The sequence below is a fragment of the Chelonoidis abingdonii genome, chromosome 9 (genome assembly GCF_003597395.2).
Source record: "Chelonoidis abingdonii isolate Lonesome George chromosome 9, CheloAbing_2.0, whole genome shotgun sequence".
In the NCBI taxonomy this organism is placed as follows: Eukaryota; Metazoa; Chordata; order Testudines; family Testudinidae; genus Chelonoidis; species Chelonoidis abingdonii.
In genome coordinates this window covers 79168440-79182123 of record NC_133777.1, presented here as the reverse complement: position 1 = coordinate 79182123, position 13684 = coordinate 79168440, and the positions used below count along the sequence as shown (strand labels likewise).

Sequence of the window (13684 nt, the reverse complement as noted above, 5' to 3'; positions counted from 1 at the left end):
AAATAATCCATTTAACAATTATATGGAAAAGGCCAGTAAACCATGACCCAAGGTCTGGGAGAAGGTCCTCAAAATTAAAGGTATGATCAAGAGATACAGCATGGAAAACAACAGCAGCATTCTTAATAGCCTGTAAATCCCGTTCAATTAAGCCAGAGTAATTAACATAAAAGCAACATTTTTCCCAATGCAAGCACAAGCCCCCCCCCGCCCCCCAAATTCAGCATTCATGGCATCTAGCACACGTCTATTTTGCAAAGTCACTTCTGCTACTTTATCAATCTCTAATTGCAACTTTTGAAAAGCGTCTATTGATGCATTAGCTGCTTTCTCAAGCTCTGCAGAACTATTTACAACTGCTCTCTTGAGCTTAGCCATCCCCAGCTCAGGAATGAGTGCACGGACAAAAGAGTGGAATCCTGTTTGTCTGACAACTAAGGGTTTGGGGCACTGACTATAAATCAGTTAGGTATACCAGATGGTCTAATTTTCCAGATGTCTCGGTGAATAATCCAGTCCCCCATGCATCCTCCCCATGGACCTGGCAGGATTCGGTATGTGGGAGCCCACACCCCCCTAACCGGTCCATATGCTTGGAAGGAGCACTGTGAATGTCTACACTTCCACCCAGAAAGTCTCCAAGTATGTTTTCATGACCACAACAGTTGTACTCCTATGCGTCTAAGGCAGTGGCCAAGTCTGTACTCAAGATCACTCCGAATGCATCAGCTGGTCATCAGGAAATCCTGAATTCCTAAACATACTAGATCCACTGCAATGTCTTCCAGCCTCAGTGATATTCAATACCATCTTCCTTGTGTGTACTAGAGACATCTGTTATATTATCTATCCTCGATATTTTCAAAAGCATTACATTAATGCTAGGAGGGTGTTATACAGGGGAACAGGGGAGATGGCAGGGCAACAGTACCTGTGTACCTGTCATTTTAAAATCCAATTAGGAGAGCAATGCATACTGAAGATTTATCCAGAACACACGTCAGCCTGTAGAACAAACCCCAAAATCCAATCAATCAATACCACATTCCCAGCATGTGTCCACAAAATTTCTTCCTGCAGTGCTAATTCTTTCGGTTCTCACCAGAATCAGTTCTTAATGTCCTTTCTATCAGAATTCCTGACTTTGCAATGTCAGTGGAGTGAGTGTACATTATCTTCCCCGAAACAGTCGTGTGTCAGCATCAAGGGAAGTTTATCAGCACATCACCCTGTAATGGTTTTGCTGTTTAGAATAATGCAAAGACAGTAGATCTGTCAGTGGACAAGGAGAGGTTACTACACTTCACCTTTACTTTTCCTGCTGTCAAAGGCACAGTGGAGCTGGAAGAGCAATAGTGCTAATCACAGTAGGAGAATCCTCCCGAGGGTAAGGGTCTTTTTGCATAAGAATCATGTCCATGCGTCAGTTTTGCACTTACAGTGGTGTTGTAGTCAGCAGACTAATAAGCCTTTTCAGCACGGAGCCAAAGCAGTCTTCGTGGTGACCTTTATATAGATCCAGTCCCCGTTTCAAGAGTGGAGGGTCTAGGGTCGTTGGGTAGTGCTCTTTACCTGTGAGAAAAGAAACTAACACATTTCATTATGCCTGGATGTTTTGCAATCTCATACTGCTGGCACATTCACACACACCCCCTTTCCTTGTTATCACTCAATCTTAGCTGTGACAGTGTCCTTGGAATTGTGCCAGTGTCTTATCTTCAGCCTGCTAACATTATTTTTTCTTTCCAGTTAACTCATTTGTTCCTTTTCCTTCTCCCTTTTTGCTTCTTTAACTACAAAGAAACTTCATTCTTCACTCGTACCTTTCCCACACAACACAAAAGCTTGCCATTATACAGTACATTAGCTTATTATTCAATGTATGCCACATATACCCTTCCACATAAATAACCGTATAACAGAGCTTTGGAGCAACAAGCCAGGACAAGCACACCCACTTGAGGAGTTCATTCAATACAACCTTTAGTCCAACAGCTTTCCCACCATTCCCCAGCCCGCTGCTAGAAATCTGAGTACCAGAAGGATCCCATGTACAAATGGGGATGTGGTAACTTTTCATGTCCTTGCTCCAAAAACTTTGTATGCAAATTTTAATAACAATTTTCAGTTAAAAAAAACTTCATTGGCCAATGAAGTTCTTTTCTTACTTAAGCAAAATGTGTTAGACTTTGGATAAATCAGAAAATGTGATATACTAAACAACTTTGTATTCCAAGTTGAAATAAACAAGTAATCTGCATTCCAATCCAACCCCTCTGCCTGACCAAACAGACCATCCCACGAAAACACTAAACACAACAATGTCGCACAATACAAACACACAAGACAGAACATAGAACACAAAACATTCTATGTGGCCAGTAAATGCATGATATTTGAATGCTGTTCACGCATCAGTTTCTCTGATTATCTAAAGACAAAAAAACAGAGTCTACTCCTTCTGGCAGTCAATCATTACTTAAAATTACAAATACCCTGTTGACTTCAGCCAGAACAGAGGAATTACCCATATTTTCTTTGTATTGTTTCATAGGCAGCCAGGTTCAGTGCTTCTACCTTATAAGTAGATATTTGCATTAATACAGATTTCTGGCTTGCTTCTGATCCAGCTATTCATAGCTTAAAGATTCTTACCTAAAAGACTAATAACTTACTAGAATTTTGATTGCTTTTACTTTTAACTCCTGCTTTCAAACACTGAAAGAAAACATCACTACTTACAGTGCCCTGAAAGCCTAATAAAATTTTAATTACATAGCACTGTATACATCCTTAGCTAATTCAACTAAATTATTCATAGCCAGATGATTCAATCTAATAATTTCTTTGCCTGAATTTATTACAACATTTCAAAGACACCAAGAACTTCCTCTTTAGCATTTTACAAAGTTCAACTGCTGTTCCTCCAGCAACTACAGAGTTAACTTCTCACTCTTCCCAAAATCACTTGCTGTTCCACAGCACCTTTTATCAACTCAAATCACCATTTCAAGATATTTCTGGTATTTGAAATCCCCATGCTTACACTTACTTCCTTCCTTCCACTATACCCTCAGAATTCCAACCTGTCTCCAATCTCTCTGTCTGTTGCCTGCCCCCTGGCCTGATCCTGCTTTTCTCGCTGAACCCCCGCTTCCATGGGCACAACTTGTCCACTACCATTTAGCTAGAGGTGGGCAGCTCAACTAGCCCCCACCCTTTCCTGGTCTTCCTTTAAACATTCTTACTCACCAAGACCCGAGTCCTCCTCGTGAGGCTTGCCACCTGACAAAAAACACATGCCCATGGCTTATAACTATTTAATTTCCTCTTGACATTCCTTCTGAACACCATAAAGCCATTTACTTAAGATACCAAACCACCTTTAGAGGGTTGAGCCAGAGACCACCCATCTGTCTGCTGACACTCAAACAGAAAAGAGAATTACACAGAAACAAGAATTACAGTCTAATCCAGGTTTTCCCACTTCTATACGCTGGCCGCTACAGGGACGGACAGAAGGATCTCAATTCGACCTCAAGCTTCTCACACGCAATGTCCAGCTAGGAGATCCCGTCGGGGTCGCAGAAACTGTTACAAGAATATCGGGTCTGGCCTAGCTGAAGCAATTAACACCTGACAGGGATAAGGAAAAATGCTTTATTCTGCAGAAAAGGAGAGCGCACCTTGTACAAAAGACTGGTCTTACACAAATTTCACAAACCTTTTATCACATTCCAGACAAGACCCTTGCATTTAATACTTGATTGGTAAGTGTAAAATCTCATGTTCCCGTTATCTGGTAGTATGACTTTTGAAGCAGGATTTCTGCTTTGAGGCCAGAGGAAAGAATAGTGCAAAATTCAGGCTACTTGCCCTGAGCAGTACTCACCCCCCCCCCCAGCGCTTGTAATCTATTAAGGGCAGCCAGCTTTCACAATGGGAACTGACTTGTCTAGCTGAGCAATTCCTTGGACTCTGAAACCTGCCCCCGTTACTAACTTCTGTGATCCGCCCAGGCAAGGAATACCCAGCTGTAACTAAAACAGCACCATGCTGGGTGCTCCCTCTCCAGCTGGATATTCTTGGCAGCTGAGTTATTCTCATTGCCCAGCTCTACGGTGCCTCTCAGCTGGTAGGGGGCTGACAAGAGGTTTCTAGCTGTCCTGGTTACATGGGGCAGGGCTGGGTCCCCCCTACTTCTTAACCTGGGCCTTTAGCTGCCCCTCCAGCCCTCTCTTTGAGGCTCTGCTCCCAGAGGACAAGGTCCAGATTCCCTTAGCCCCTGCAGGGATGAGCTGTCCTGGGCAAAGCAAACCTGCCTCCCCCAGAGCAGACGTTGCCTTGATACAAGGCTCCTATGAACTCTGTTCCACGCTGCCCACAGGGGGCAGTTTGGTTTCTTCAGCCATGGAAAAGGTTATTCTTTGTACTGATCAAATCCCACCAGAGCAGGTGTGAGCAAACTACAGCCTGTGGGCTGCATCTGGCCCACCAGCCTATTTAATCCAGCCCTCCAGCTCCTGCTTGGGAATGGGGTCTGGGGCTAGCCCCTCTCTAGCACTCCAGCTGGGAAGCAGGGTCAGAGGCTGCTCCACGTGGCTCCCAGAAGCAGCAGCATGTCTCCTCTCTGCTCTCTGGCTCCTATGCATAGGGGTAGCCAGGGGGCTCCGCTCTGTACGCTGCTCCCACAGCTCCCATTGGCCAAGAACTAAAATGTGCTTGCAGACAGGCACCCAAGTAGCCTGGGAGAACTAATTGGGCGTGGGAACTCCTGGGGAGCTACTGAGGACTGGCTCAGCAAAGAGTGAGGCACTGTGTGCCAAAAAAAGACTAGCATTTGGCCGAGCGCCTGGAAGAGGCCCAAGCTCCAGGCAGGGAATTCAGCCTGACAGTGCTCTGGGGCTAAAGGAGCAAAATATAAGACTGATTAACCCACAGGTAGAAAATGTCCAGAAAAGTAGCTGACAGACGCTTTTTTATGTTTTGATGTTGTCTTTTTCGGTTACATAAATGAGACCCTTCGAAGAAAATGCTCTTTAATATTACGAAGGCCTGTTTGGACTTGTTTATACCCTGACTGAGGGGAAACTGAGGCAGGGGTCACCTGCAGTGTTGTGTCTGATCGTAGGGGGAACACCGGACTGATCTCCACAGCATTATGAAAACCTGCAGCTATAATTCTGGAAATAAATACTATGTGTACACAGCAATCCTTGCAACAATGGCTGGAGAGAATAACTGGGTCAATTCTTACCTGCCCTATGTCTATCTACAGCCAGACATAGGGCAGGTAAGTCCCATGCAGTGTTTGCTTCTACTGCTGTATCTGCAGAGCTTCTTGTGAAAGGCCTGGAACGGGAGCAGCAGGGGAAGTGGCTTCAACAACTGAAGAGCACCACTAGAAATGGAGTGACTTTCACTCATAAACCATGGAGGTCTAGGGAAAAGGTACTGTTGGCTTCAAGTACATGTGCTATTATACATGCAGGATGGTTGCCAAATGTATCCCAAAGCTCGTTCTGACATTTAAAGATAATTAACTAAACCTGGACTTCTGTGGCATTAATGTCTCTATTTTTAATTAACTTGAGCTGACACTCACTTTTGAATAAAACTCACCATAGTGGTCCAGATTTGTGTAATAAGATAAGAATCATAGCTTCCTCAGCCCAAAGCTTCATCTTCAGAAATCTTTTGTCACTAGAAAATCTAGTGTAGTGTTCAGATGATAGTATATTTCATACAAACTATCTAAAATAAGATCCAATCCTGCAATCATGTATGCACACATTTAACTGTAAGCACTCAGAGTTCTGTTAAAATCAATGACACTATTCACATGTGAAGCCAGCATGTGCATAATCAGCGATATAAATTGCAACACATTGTATTGAGCAATAACGATATTCTCTCTTTCTGTAGGTGGCAGCAGCAGTCCACAGTTATTCCTTCTTCACAAGCATAATGAGCAAGGGGCCCACAGTAATCAGAATAAAGTAAAGATTGGCTTGGAAAACCTTTACTGGTAATTTGCTTTTCTAGTTCACAAATTAAAGTCCAAAGTTTGCCCTCTGATGCATGGCAGAGTTCAATGGGAGATGTGCATAAAGCAAAAAAGGGGCACAAACCTACTTTCCCCCCTTGGTCACCTTAATTACTTCCCTCCAAAATTTGGGTTCTCTCTTTCTCATCAGGACTTCCTGTTGTTGCAGCATTGGGTCAGGGAAAAGTTGCTATTTTTTTTTCTGTTAAAATACATTTCAACCGCCTTCAGCTCGTTTTCTAACACATAGCAATACTTCTAATCAGAGCCATCTGGTGGTTTTATGCCACAACAGCTGCAAGTACACTTGCTCTGTGAAATTCAACAAAGGATTTTTCCCCCAGGTCCTTGGCTTTCCTGGTAGAGAATACAAATTCACTGCCCACTTTCAGAGTATTAATGCACCTGGTGTCCAAAGGAAACATTTTGCCTCTCTGCTCAATGATGCATCATTTGAATTATGGATTACCACATCTTCCTTATTTGAAGGGATGGTCCCTTATTTGATTATTTTGACCCTTGGAGTGATCACCTGTGTTATCTAAAAATGTATTAAAATTGGTAAGTACTATTTTAAACATTTAATTGAATCTTACGATAATTGCATTGTATACTTGAGGGCAGTAGAAATGTACACTTGAGAGAAAAATATATATGCTAAGGGAAATATTTCCCTAAAACATCTATTAAAATAAAGAGTTGTCCCTTATTTTTCACGTAGTTTTCCTGATTTCCATCCAGCAAAGGTGATCACCCTCTCGCTGACCATGCAGTAGATTTGAACTCACTGATAAAAATAAAAGTTCTGGAGCTCCTCTCTCCATTTCCCCATAAGAGTAAACAGATATCTTAAAGTTTATCTGTTCCACTGTTTTTCACGAGTTAAAAAAAATATCATTATAATGGAACTGCTATCCAGAGACACTGGAATGGGGCTGGGTTCAAACTAGAGCCCTAGTACTGACTCTCATATTTTATCAGGAGTCTTGCAGTGATTTTTCATGGTTACTTAAAGCCCCAACTCTTGGAGTCATGTTTAATGGAAGTTGAGAGTCTTACATAATAAACAAGTTTCTAGCCCTTGTAGATGTGGAGGAAAGCTTTAAAACGTGTTCTAAGTGCACCCTAAACAACCCCAAAACCAGAAAGGCAAAGACACCCCCCCCCCCCCCCCCGTGCCAGATCTGATGTTCTCTTTTTATAAAATCTGCTCATTTTAAGCCAATCTCCTAATTTGCGGGAGGTCCTGATTGTGATTTTTGAACTCTTGGGGTTGGCTGTACACAGTGTCACTGGAGCCACAGCCCAGGACTCAGGCCCAGGCAGCACTCTGGGCTGAGAGAGGCCCACGTGGGAAACGCGGACTCGCTACTTCTTTGAGCGTCTGAGTGAAGGCGTCTCCGCCCGATCAGGGTTGCCTGCCAAGGGTCACGTTACCCAGCTGTACCAGTCATATGACCCTGAACCCGAGGTAGTTGCCAGGAGCTCAGGTCACGTGGCGGCACTGTTCGCCTCGTAGCGATGGCCGCCGTCAGCTGTGACGCGCACCTGGTGTCACGTGGTCAGCGGTGCGCTCTCCCTCCCCCACCGACGCAGGCTCAGCGCCCGGAAGCGGGGTCTCAGCGCGCTCTACGCTGGCAGGACGCGGGGAGCGCGGCTTGGCGGTGGATACCGCCGCGCCCTCGCTGCAGCGCCGCGCGCGGAGGAGCCGGTAAGAGCGGGAGGTTCACCCCGCGCGGGGACCCTCCCCCCGCGGTGCAGCCCTACCCCCGTTCTCTTGGGCAGAGCGGAAGCCAAGTACTGCGATTGCCACAGGCTCTGCCCCCCGTGCTGGGAGAGGGGAGGGGACTCGTGCCCCCCGCGCCGGGGGGAGGGGAGTGCCTGCAAGGGAGGGGGCTCTTGCCCCCCCCCAGCCCCCGTGCCGGGGGAGGGAGTGCCTGGAAGGGGAGGGGGCTCTTTGCCCCCGCCCCACCCCCCCGTGCCGGGGAGGGGAGTGCCTGGAAGGGAGGGGGCTCTTGCCCCCGCCCCAGCCCCCGTGCCGGGGGAGGGGAGTGCCTGGAAGGGGGGAGGGGAAAGGGGTAGGGGAAGGGAGGGGCTCTTGCCCCCGCCCCCACCCCCCGTGCCGGGGAGGGGAGTGCCTGGAAGGGGAGGGGGCTCTTGCCCCCGCCCCCAGCCCCCCGTGCCGGGGAGGGAGTGCCTGAAGGGGAGGGCTCTGCCCCGCCCCCAGCCCCCGTGCCGGGGGAGGGGAGTGCCTGGAAGGGGAGGGGGCTCTTGCCCCCCCCCAGCCCCCCGTGCCGGGGGAGGGGAGTGCCTGGAAGGGGAGGGGGCTCTTGCCCCCCCCGCCTGCCGGGGGAGGAGAGTGATTGGGGGGGGCAGGAATGTGGACAGGGATGGGACCTGTAATCTCATGTCCCAGAAGGTGCTGTTTTAACTTCCTGTGGTGGCACTTTTCATTTATTAGTTAGTAAGTTAAAGCGCCTGTAGCTGTTGTGACTAAACTGCCTTTACCAATATGAGCAGAGTTTGTTTCAGACACACAATTTTACTGATTCAGATTTTGTGTCCATGGGAGCAGGAATAGCGTGGCTGATGCAGCAAGAAACATCAGGAGAGCAAACCATTTTGATGGGTGGGCTGAGTAATGGTTCTCACAGGTCTGTTTCTTGCAGATCAAATGCAGCTTGGGGGACTAGACATCCAAACAATTGTTAACAGAATATATGCAGCTTTCCCGCTCCTGTGACAGGCTCAAAAGCAGTTCTGACCATCAGTGACCAAAAGTTACTATAGCTGTGTTGTGAATGAGTCACAAAAAACTTATCAGACACATTTTAATCTCTATTCCTGCTTATGGGATGTACGTTGACAGGCAATGTTTTCCTACATGTATTTGTTTAAAAGTATTAATGTATTTGAATAAAAAAAAAACTGTACTGGCTTGATCACTAACCAGTCTGAGAGTTGTTGATATTCACTACATATGAGTTGTATTGGATAGTTGATTTCCTGGCTAGATTTGTGGCATTGTTTCTGTTCTGTGACTTCAAAGAGCGTGCAAGCATTAATGGCACAAATATTTATGGGTGTGAACTTAGTATTCTGTTCCTGTGCATACTTGCATATGTTGCTTTGAATGTTCACAGAAAATGAATTTCATACCATTGAAATTCATTTGTACAAACACAAAAGGGGTACAGGCATGGTCAGAACAAACTTAAAAACAGCAAATTTAAGGGAAATGTTTTGCGGTATGTCTAATTATCATTTGGTGGATGGCTTGCTTACATGACATGAGTTTGAGGATCTCAGTCCAGTTGCTAGTAGATAGCTGTCCATAGCATAAAACCTTCCACAAATGGCATTGATTGGGATCTTTATTAGCAGTCTCAGTACTGATCCCAAGGTTTGAATGAGCATGGAGATTGATATGCTTTATCAGCCCAATGAGGGGACCCCTTCAGGTCATTGTTGAGGTACATTGACATGACAGCGACAGTAAGGAGGAAAAGTTTGAACAGATGCTGCCTGAACCCAGGATATGGATTGAGGACCCCTGTGTCCAAAGTTGTAACTGGCACGTATCACCATCACCTAATAATGGTACTAAAACAGCAGGAAGAGAAAGATGAGACCTGATTATAGCTAGAATCGATTTCTAATCCTTTTGTAGTGAACAAAATTATTCTTTAACATACCATTCCTTTGTAACAGACTAAACATGCGTCCTGTTCAGCATTTCTTTACATGTGTTCATACAAGGCCTTGCTCAGTGGGGCACTGATCCTGACTTGGGCTTCTAACTACTACGTAATATAAATAATAAATATAGTACACACATAAAGTTCACTGTACTTTTTTGTTCGCTGTTACTGTTTTTGCTCTACTTCATTGCACCGTCACATCCCATATCTGTTTTATATGTGAACAGGGTAAGCCATGCTTTTGGCAGGTGCAGGGGATTAGTAGAGGGTACTACTCTTATTTTTCCAATGCACAACTGTTCTTCCCATTCCAGTAATGTCTGAGCCTGTTTCACTGTGTAGGCTGTTGGGTGGAAGAGGCATTTGGCCTCCATTATACCTTTTTGGTGCATCCAGAGTAGCACAAGTGGTAAAATATGTGTAGTAAACAATAATTTAGCCAAAATTGAAATGACAGCCAACATCGTTGGATGGGAAATCTCTGAATCTGGAAGCATTTGTTGTATAATGAAAATAAAAGACTTTCTACAGTACTGAAAACTGTACGTAAGGGGTGCTCATTTTTCTTTCCTGTTGGGTGAGGTGGAGGGCAAGTATGCCCTTCCTTCAGAGTTCACATTTCATTAAGCAGTAGAAGAATAGGCATCTGAATTCTAAAGACATGAAAGTGAATTGTAACTAACTCTTTAGTCAAGTTGCAAAATGAATTAGTTTTTAATGGCTTTTTTCCCTCAGGGAAACTGACCAGAATCAGCAGTTGCCATATTCTACTAAGAAAAATGAACAAGTGGCCATTAACTATAATTGGGTCATGATAATTCGTAGATTCTAGGACTGGAAGGGACCTCAAAAGGTCATCGAGTCCAGTCCCCTGCCTTCATGGCAGGACCAAATACTGTCTAGACCATCCCGCATAGACATTTATCTAACCTACTCTTAAATATCTCCAGAGATGGAGATTCCGTCAACCTCCTTAGGCAATTATTCCAGTGTTTAACTACCCTGACAGTAGGAACTTTTTTCCTAATGTCCAACCTAAATCTCCCCTGCTGCAGTTTAAGCCCATTGCTTCTTGTTCTATCATTAGAGGCTAAGGTGACAAGTTTTCTCCTCCTCCTGATGACACCCTTTTAATACCTGAAAACTGCTATCATGTCCCCCTTCAGTCTTCTCTTTTCCAAACTAAATAACCCGTTCTTTCAGCCTTCCTTCATAGGTCATGTTTCAAGACCTTTAATCATTCTTGTTGCTCTTCTCTGGACCCTCTCAATTCTCCACATCTTCTCTTGAAATGCGGTGCCCAGAACTGACACAATACTGCAGTTGAGGCCAACCAGCGCAGAGTAGAGCAGAAGAATGACTTCTCGTGCTTGTTTACAACACACCTGTTAATGTATCCCAGAACACGTTTGATTTTTTTTGCAACAGTACACACTGTGACTCATATTTAGCTTGTGAATCCACTATGACCCCTAGATCCTATTCTGCGATACTCTCCTAGACAGTCTCTTCCCATTCTGTATGTGTGAAACTGATGTTCCTTCCTAAGTGGAGCACTTTGCATTTGTCTTTATTGAACTTCATCCGGTTTACCTCAGACCTTTCTCCAATTTTCCAGATCATTTTGAATTTTTGACCCTGTCTCCAAAGCACTTTGCAATCCCTCCCAGTTTGGTATCGTCCGCAAACTTAAGTGTACTTTTTATGCCAACATCTAGAGTCGTTGATGAAGAATTGAACGGAGCTGGTCCCAAAACAGAACCCCGGTGGAACCCCACTTGTTATACCTTTCCAGCAGGAGGGGAGCCATTAATAACACTCTCTGAGTACGGTATCAGCCAGTTATGCACTACCTTATAGCCCCATCTAAATTGTTTGCCTAGTTTATCGATAAGAAATTAGCGAGACCGTATTAAATGCCTGCTAGAGTCTAGGTTATACCGGTCCACCGCTTCTCCCTTATCCACAAGGCTCGTTATCCTGTCAAAGGAACTATCAGATTGGTTTGACACGATTTTGTTCTTACAAATCCATCTGGCTATCCCATCACCGTACACCTTCCAATGTTGCAGCATGATTTCTTATTACTTGCGCCATTACTCCCTGGCCAGAAGTTTAACACTAACTGGTCTGTAGTTTCCTGGTGTTGGTTTTTATTTCCCTTTTTGGTTAGATGGGGCACTATATTTGCCTTTTCCCAGTCTTCTGGGAATCTCTCCCCCGTCCATGGACTTTCTCAGAGTTAGTAGCTAGAGGGTCAGATTACCTCCTCTATTAACTCTTGAGTATTCTAGGATGATTTCATCAGACCGGTGACTTGCAGGCATTTAAACTTTTCTAAGTGTTTTTAACTTGGCTATTTTTATTATCTTCTAACCTACCCCGTTCCATTAGCATTTCACTATGTCAGACATTCCTCAGACTTCTCATGGAAAGACCGAAACAAAGGAGTCATTAAAGCATCTCTGCTATTTCCAAGTTTCCTGTTACTTTTCTCGCTCCTCACTGGCAGTGGGCACCAGTCCTTGGCTTCCTCTTGCTCTATTATTGATAAAAAAGTCGTCTTGTTTCCTTTTATTCCTGTAGCCTGTTTGAGATTTATTTTGTGCCTTTGCCTTCTCAATCTTTGCCCTGCATTCCTGTGTTGTTTGCCTATATTCCATTTTTGTATCTGACCTAGTTCCATTTTTATTTGACTCCTTTATTTTGTATTGCAGATCTGTGGTAGCCAAGGTGGTCTTTTGGCCCATTCTAATATTTCCTACCCATCGGATAGCCTGCTTTGGGCCTTTAATAGTGCCCTTGAAAAAACCTGCCAACTCTTCTCAGTTGTTTTTCCCCTCAGTCTTGATTCATAAACTAATAATAAAGGGAACTTTCATGCATTCCTTATCCATGTATCTTGTGCAGCACATTGGAAAAGAAATCACTGTAGCAGGATTTCCTTGCAAAATAAAGTTAATCGAGGAGTCAGCATACAGCTGGAACTTAAAAAATTCTGGCATGATTGCCTGGACCAAATGGAAGTTTCTGAATTCCTGACTCAGTGCTATAAATGTTCCAGTTTGAAATGTAGGTTCCCATGTCAGCCATGTATTTTCATTACTACAAATAGTTAGGCCATATGAGAATAGTATAACATTTCAGATGTCCAGAATCTATCTTTAAGGCTTATCTACATGGGAAAATCTGATGTTCCTATCAGAATAGCTGCCATGTAGGAACTCTGTTCTCTAGACAAATTTCCCTTTTAGAAGCCACTATTATCCGAATAACAGTGTTGTTGTTCGGAAATGTCCACACAGGAAGGCCTATTTTGCAATAGTTATCTGGCAATTTTCCTGTGGGGCCCTGAGTTTTGACCGTTCTTTACAACAGATGCACGTAATCTGAAGAGAGGATTTTTACATGTTTAAGATGCTTTTAGTTAATTGTATTTTAAATTGAAGAGTGCCGTCCTGAAACTGACTAAATGCGACTGTAGACCCAAGAATCTAGTACCTATACAGCCATTGTCTGACTGTGAGGGCGAAGTAACCAGCGAATCACAATAGAGGCAACCTGGGACGTTAATTAAACTGGCTTAAAGGAATGTTAAAATATTACTTGCTGTTTAAAAATGTTTAAACCCTGCAATACTATCTTCCTTTCAGGAGCTGCCTACAGTGGAATGCTTTGTTAGTTGAAAAGTTCTTATTGCACAATGACAGCATCGTTCTAATTAGAGGGTTATAGTATAATCAATCAAGATACTGCATTTCTGAATATCCAAAGTGGTGTTAATTAAAACTGAGGATTAATAAACACGGCACAAGTTAGAAGACTGACGAGGAAGGAACGGTCAACTGAGAAGAGGTAAAAACACAAACTTATCCTAAAGACATCCTTTTGTATTACACATGAGCGCTTCTATGCACTGGATGTAGTTTAACCTTAT

The 13684-nt window shown here is 44.2% G+C and overlaps 1 protein-coding gene across 2 annotated transcripts in view; it reads left to right on the top strand.

Moving 5' to 3' along the window:
- Window positions 1-7535: 7535 nt before the first annotated feature.
- Window positions 7536-13684, top strand: part of SPG21 (SPG21 abhydrolase domain containing, maspardin) — a 20223-nt gene continuing 14074 nt past the window's right edge. Inside the window, exon 1 of one of the 2 annotated variants that reach the window (XM_075069729.1) lies at window positions 7536-7757. The gene's annotated coding sequence lies outside the window, so the exon portion shown is untranslated. Of the gene's footprint in view, window positions 7844-13684 lie in introns of both variants that reach the window. The other variant, XM_075069728.1, reaches the window with a different exon arrangement.